This window comes from Arachis hypogaea, chromosome 15, assembly GCF_003086295.3.
Source record: "Arachis hypogaea cultivar Tifrunner chromosome 15, arahy.Tifrunner.gnm2.J5K5, whole genome shotgun sequence".
NCBI lineage: Eukaryota > Viridiplantae > Streptophyta > Magnoliopsida > Fabales > Fabaceae > Arachis > Arachis hypogaea.
Window position 1 is genome coordinate 135681466 of NC_092050.1, and position 7342 is coordinate 135688807.

Consider the following 7342-nt stretch of genomic DNA (forward strand, 5'->3'; position numbering starts at 1 on the left):
AGCCATCATACCTTGATTTACTCCATGAAAATTGTCATAGAAATGAAGAGGAGGAAGAGATGAACATTTTGTTCGGATTAGATTTTTGATAGGGGTTTTAGTTTGAGAAAGAACGGAGGAAGAAGCTTAGGTGTTCATGGAAGTTCTCTTGGTTTTCTCTCATGGAATTCTAGCTTGTTTAGGAAGAAAAATGATAGTAATGATGATGCCTAGGATACCGTGGGTTAGGATAAGCATTATCCTAAAGTATGGTGTAAAAATATCTCAAGAAAGGATAATTACTAAAGCTAGATGTATTAGAATACAAGTGTTTCTTACTTTTTCCTTAAGAAAGCTTGGCTTGGAGAGAAAGAAAGAAAACATGTGGTGGCTAACTCTGGGAGAGCCACGTGTCACTGGGTGCTGACTCATCATAGTTTAATAATAAAATATCATTCTGGAGATAATTACTAAAACTAGATACATCAGATTACACTACTAAAGGATAAGCATGAGCTTTACTAGTATAAATGATACTAGTAACATGATAATCATCAGAATAAACGATATATGATGAAGCATTAGCATTGCTAAGTTCATCTAGGAATGCCGGTATTATCCATTACCGGTAGATTTCTAGCTCAGTTATTATATTACTAAACATCGATGAACATTAACCACAGCAGAGAAAATAATAATATAATTTTTCTCTCGAAATTCGTGACCGGCTCGTCACATAGAGACTAACCACGAAAATAAAAAATTTGAAATTCGGACTCGAAGTGGCTAAAAAACGCAACTTTTCACGACGTGCCTGCTTAGATTAGGAGAGGTGTCTGGTGTAGTCAAGCTACTGACTCAGCAGCTTGATGACACAGCACCTGTGCAGCAGAGGTGCTTATATGCACAAAAATTCCTAAAAATTCCATAAAATTTCTGTTTGATCCCGAAAAACTGCTATTTCTTCGAGGCTAAAAGCTAGGCCGTTACATAAGAAGCCGGCACTTCGGAGGCTTTGGCAGCAAGCACAGGGGGAGGTTCAACATCGTCGTTGTCAGGGTTGTCAGGGACAATCTTGCCATCCTTTACAACATTGTCCAGACTGAAGAGAGTAAGGTCGACCTCGGGAGCAAGAACTCGAACTTGCTCCTTCAGGTTCTCATAAGCAGCATTTACACTGCCTACAAGGTGACCCTGGAGCTCAGCATAATCAACCCGAGCAGACTCCAACTCCTTCCTGAGACGCATCACTTTCCTATAGGCCGTAACATAGCTATCCTTGTGCCTCAAGGTGGTATCCTCAGCCAACCTCACAGAAGCCGCCAAGGCAACAGAACTAGCCTTTTCGATCTCCAACTCCTTCTCCAGTTTAGTCACTTTCACTTGGAGCTCCTCCTTTAAACCCTTCATACGATCGAACTCTTGCTTAGCCTCTTCCATAAAAGCTTTGGTAGCATGAAGGGGGAGGTCTTGGGCAGTTCGGTACAAGGCAGCTTCCATATGCACCATCTTGATGCTACTTCGAGTAATAAAATCCAAGTGGCGAAGGAGAGAAACATCGTCGGTAGGAATGGTACCGTAGGGAGCAATCTGCTGATCGACGAACTCAACCGCGTCAAAGTCAGGGGCATCAAGGTTGAAAGGCTCAGTTGTTCTTTGTTTTTTGTTTGGAGGAGCACCAGAAGTAGCAACAAAAACTTGAGGATCAGCCAAACGAACCCGGGGAGTAGGGATTACCTTCCTCACCCTCGGCGAGGTCGGTATGGCCGGCTTCGACTGAACCTGAGATGATCCCTCACCGGCCGCCTTAGCTGAGACATTTTGAGCTGCAGTAGCCTTTCTTGCCCTCTTAAAGGCCTTCATGGATTCCTTGTTCTTAATCATCTCTGCAAACAAAACATCACAGCAGGAAACCAAGTTACAAATCAAAGAAGAGCTCGTAAAGAAATAAACTCAACAAAACAAGAAAGGCCAAAATTGAACACTACCCAGCTCATCTCGAAGGAGTGAGGGGTCCCCTAAGAATTTCTTGGTATCAAGATAGGGAGGCTCCCCCTAATTCTCCTCCAACACAGTCACAAAGGCCTACTCGACCTCGTCCAACATCTCCCAGGAATACCTCGACACAACAACGTTCTTTTGCCACTCTAAAGGAAAAGTGGGCTCCTCATTCTCATCCAGAAAAAAAGGGACGAGCTCCTTCAACAGTTCGGACCTTGAAGAAATAGTTCTTAAAATCACGAAATGACTCGTCATACATAGAAAAAACTTTCTTCCCTTGTGAAGCTTGGAAAGAAACCCATGCAGCCTTTTTCTTCACTACCCCAGGTTTTGTCAAGACAAACAAATAAAAAAAGGAATTGCGAAGCAGGGACGTCAAACTCGCGACACAGCAATTGAAAGATCTTTATAAAACCCCAAGAATTGGGGTGAAGTTGGGATGGAGCTACATTGCAAAACCACAACAGGTTGGTCTCAAAAGGAGTAAAAGGAATGGTGATATTCATCTGGCCAAAAAAGTAATCATAGGCATAGAAAAAAGGACGGTCTCCAGCAACTCGAGTAGAGAAACAAACTCTCTCTTCAGGAGTGGAAGGTACAAGCTCATAATTCTTTTCCTCACTACCAATACTACAAACCCTATGAAACTGCCTAAGTTGCTGACAAAACTCGGAATCAACTAAAGAAACGCACAAAAGAACCATTGAATCCACCCAATTAGCCATGCCCTCAGGGACTTGGGAAGATGTCTCAACAATGTTCTTGTGAGAAGACATGAGGTCAACTAGTCCTACAGCAAGAAAAGAAGAAAATAGATTACTAACCCAAAACATCTCGGATAAAGTCAAAAAATCATATCAGAACAACCCGGACAAGCATGACACCAGAGCAATACAAGCAACAAAAGGAAACCCCATGACCCACACTAAAAATTTAGGGGCATCCTTTGGAGGCAACTTATGGAACAAGGACTCAGGGAAACCTACAAGTCTACACCTCTACACATCTTAAACAGGAAGATAACACTCTGAGAAGAAAGCCACGAGCTACAAATCAAATAAAGTCATCAAAATAACTACCTCCCAAAATTCACAGTCGCAGATGAAACTACCAAGCAACGAAAGTATCAACCAGAAGTCATCAAAGACATCGCCTTTTTCAGAACATAAACACCCCAAACAAACAAGCCACTAGAAAAAATCATTACTTTCTACAAAGGATCATCAATGAAATCATCAACATAGCGAAAGTCATCAAAAGGAGCAACCTTCTGGGCAAAGTAAAACAGGTTCATAAAAAACTAGAAAAACATACAGCACAGCGAGAAGCGAGCATGACAATACAAAAATATTCAAGCTTTCCAAACATGCATTCAAGCAAAACCAAAACTTTCCCAAACATAGAGCGCTAATACAAAAGGGCACACTTTGAGGAGAAAAACGTTCTAAATTCAAAAAAAGGAAGCTTCTACAAAGAAAGAAGTCGACAAATGCTCGAGTTCGGATTCACCCAAGAAGGATCGAAGTCCTAAGACTAAAGCTCGATCTCAAAAAAAAAAGAAAAAGACCGAGCTCGAGCAGGGGCACTATTCACACCCTGGGTCGAGCTACCCGACCCGGGATGTTCAGTAACAAAGCAACCGACCTCTTTAGGTCAGACTATCCGACCTCTTCTCAAAGAGATCGGCCAAATTGCCAGAAAAGCCCAGTAAAGGGCCCAGATAGAGGAACACGACCCAAGTCCAAAGGCGGCCCAAGCCTACAGAAATAAGGGCGGTTCCCTTGGAGATAAGATGACCTCACTTTAAAATAAAGATAAGATAAGATAACTAACTTATCTTATCTAAAAAGGTCACTCCACACCATTATAAATACACTGGAGCACCCAGGTATAATTCATACTCTGATTCTACTAAAAACCTGTTTAATACCCATGCTAACTTAAGCATCGGAGTCTCTTGCAGGTACCACCACCCTCCGGTGACGAAGGATCAGCAACGCATCCAGTCTAACAAGTCGGACATGACAGCTCTGGCTGCCGCCCACCAGCCGAACACGTCATATCCGACTAGCACAGAAGATCTCGTCCGAGATCGACCTACAGTTTCAGGTAACCGTCGGAACAGTAACCACAAGGGGGTCCACCATATTCATCATCTTGGTATGCACCCTGGAATGGATCTTGACCATAGTAATTTGATGGAGGTTGGTTGTCACGAAAAGGTCCACCATAACTATTGTCTTGGTATGCATCATAGAATGGTTGTTGGTTATAGTGCATTGGAGGGGGTTGTTGCCAAAAGAGTTGATCAAATCCTTGTGGCTCCTCCCATCTTTGATTCTTCCAACCTTGATGCCTATTTTCATTATAGTTTCCATTCCTTACAACAACATTGAAACCAAACTTAAAGCCAGAGGGGTGAGAATTCATAGTAGCAAAAGAAAATAAAAACTAATAGAAATTAATGAAAATAAACTCCTAAAACTAGAAACACTAACAAAGAAATGAAAAAGAAAATATTTACAATAACTAATAATAAAGCACACGTTTGCCATTCCCCGGCAACGGCGCCATGTTTTTGACGAACGAATTTCTGCCGGTAAAGAATTTTATAAAAATAATCACATTGTAGGTATAGTTTCTAAACCAACAGAGAATCCCTTCGTATAAAAACTTTGGTTGTCACAAGTAACAAAATCCAATAAAATTTATAACCGAAGTATTTAAACCTCGGGGTCGTCTCTCAAGGAATTACAGGGTAGTATGATTTATTATTGGTTATGGAAAAAGGTATATTTTTGGGTTTTTGAAATAGGGAACAAGGTAATAAATTGGCAATAAAGTAAATTAATTATTATGAAAACCATTGCAAGGTATAAGAACTGGAAATCTCATCCTAGTTATCCTTATCAAGTGTGATGAGAATTGTTCATTACTCCCACTTAGTTAACCCTTACTAAATAAAGAAAAGTCAAGTGGACTAATCAATTTGATTTCTCAAGTCCTAGTCAACTCCTATGGAAAGACTAGCTTTAGAGGGATCCAAATCAATCAGCAAATTCCAATTTTTAATCAACAACTGAGTTTGATAATTCAAGTGTCACCAATTACTCAACCAAAGCAAAGGGGAGAAAATCTATTCGAATAAAAATGCCTTGATCAGGAGAAGATTAATTGGAAGTTCCATCCTTGTTGGAATCTCTCAAGAGTAATGGTAAAAGATTGTTGTTATTACTTAGTTAACCCTTACCGAATAAGGGAAAGTCAAGTACATGAACCAACATCTGTCACGAGTCCTAGTCCTCTCCCTTGGGAAGGTCTAGCGTTAGTGATCAGAAGGCCAGTCTACAACTTTCAATTACCACCAGGCTCTTGAGTATTCCAACTCAAGGGTCTCATATTAATCAATTCATCAATTAAAGCTAAGAATGTAAAAAGCTAAATTAAAATCATAAATCTGAAATACCTCAAATTGCATTAAATATAAATTCGAATCTAACATTGGAAGGTTCATCAACCAAATTGGGAAAATAAGTAATTAACAAGTAAAATAGAGAAACCAAAAATACTAGAATAAATAAAAGTAGAAGAGAAACTAAATTAAAGGAACATTGAACCTGGAATTGAGAAGAAGTAATCCTAACCTAAGAGAAATCCTAAATCCTAAAACCTAAGAGAGAGGAGAGAGCCTCTCCCTCTAGAAGCTACATCTAAAACCTAAATTTATGAATATGAAAGTTGTGTGAATGAATGAATCGATTCCCCCACTTTATAGCCTCTAATTTGTGTTTTCTGGGCTGAAAACAGGGTCAAAAACAGCCCAGAAATCGCCCCCAGCGATTTCTGATACGTCCAGCACGCGGCAAAGTCACGCGTACACGTCGTCCACACGTACGCGTGGATTAAAATTTCTCCAGGTCACGAATGCGCGTGATCCACGCGTGCGCATCACTTATCTTCGGAGCAACTATAGAAAATTATATATCGTTGCGAAGCCCCAGATGTTAGCTTTCCAACTCAACTAGAACCGCCTCATTTGGACCTCTGTAGCTCAAGTTATGGTCAGTTAAGTACGAAGAGGTTAGGCTGGACAGCTTAGCAATTTCTTCAACTTCTTGTATTTCTTCCACTTTTGCATACTTCCTTTCCATCCTCTAAGCCATTCCTGCCTTATAAACCCTAAAATCACTTAACACACATATTAAGGCATCGAATGGTAAAGGGGAATTAATTTTTGGTAATTTGGGAAGCAAGTTTCCAATTATAGAACAAAATTAGGAAGGAAAATGTAAAACCATGCAATTTATATGAATAAGTGAGTAAAGAGTTGATAAAAACCACTCAAATTAGCACAAGATAAACCATAAAATAGTGGTTTATCAATGCACTTGCGGGGTCAATCCCCACAATATCGGCTAGGCTCCAACCAATTGCCTTCTTGTACCTTCTTAGAACATCTAGGAGCTTCCCTTTTTCTTCACTAGAAATCTCACTAGCAATAATGACCGGAAACCTTTGGTTGTCCTCTAAGAAAGCATACTTCAAATGAGATGGAAGAGGCTTCAGTTCACTCCTTGCCTCAAGCTGAGGTTCCTTTTCATCAAGCTCATGGAGTTCATTCTCAACAACTTCCTCTTGTTCACCCTCTTGGTCATCCGTCTCTTCAACAATAGGGTAGCACAACTTGTTGTGGCCTTCTCTTCGTACTTCTGCTACCACTTCATCGATTACATCACATCGGAGAATGGAATTCTCTTCGGGAGGGTGCTTCATGGCTTCTTCCAAATTGAACTTGATAGTCTTTTCTCCGACCTCAAAGGAATATATGCCGGTGAAGGCATCTAACTTGAATTTAGAGGTCTTTAGGAATGGTCTACCAAGTAAAATGGAGGAAGAGCTTCTATTCTCTGTCGGGGACATTTCAAGGATGTAAAAGTCAACTGGAAATACCAAGTCCTTGATCGCCACAAGTACATCCTTCGTTATTCCTACAACGGTAATCACGCTATTGTCGGCTAAGGCAAATTTTGCCGCCGACCTCTTTAATGGAGCCAAGTTCAACCGCACAAAGACAGATAATGGCATGATGCTTACGCAAGCCCCTAGATCACACATATAGTCATGAAAAGCAATTCCACTAATACGACAAGACACCAAACAAGGTCCAGGGTTGCTATACTTCTCAGGAATAGGCTTCATTAAGGAAGAAATGGAATTACCTAAGGATAATGTCTCGAACTCACCTATCCTATCCTTGTGTATACACAAGTCCTTCAAAAATTTTGCATACTTTAGAATTTGTTGAATGGCGTCAAGAAGTGGGATGGTGACCTCCACCTTCTTGAACACTTGAAGCATGTTT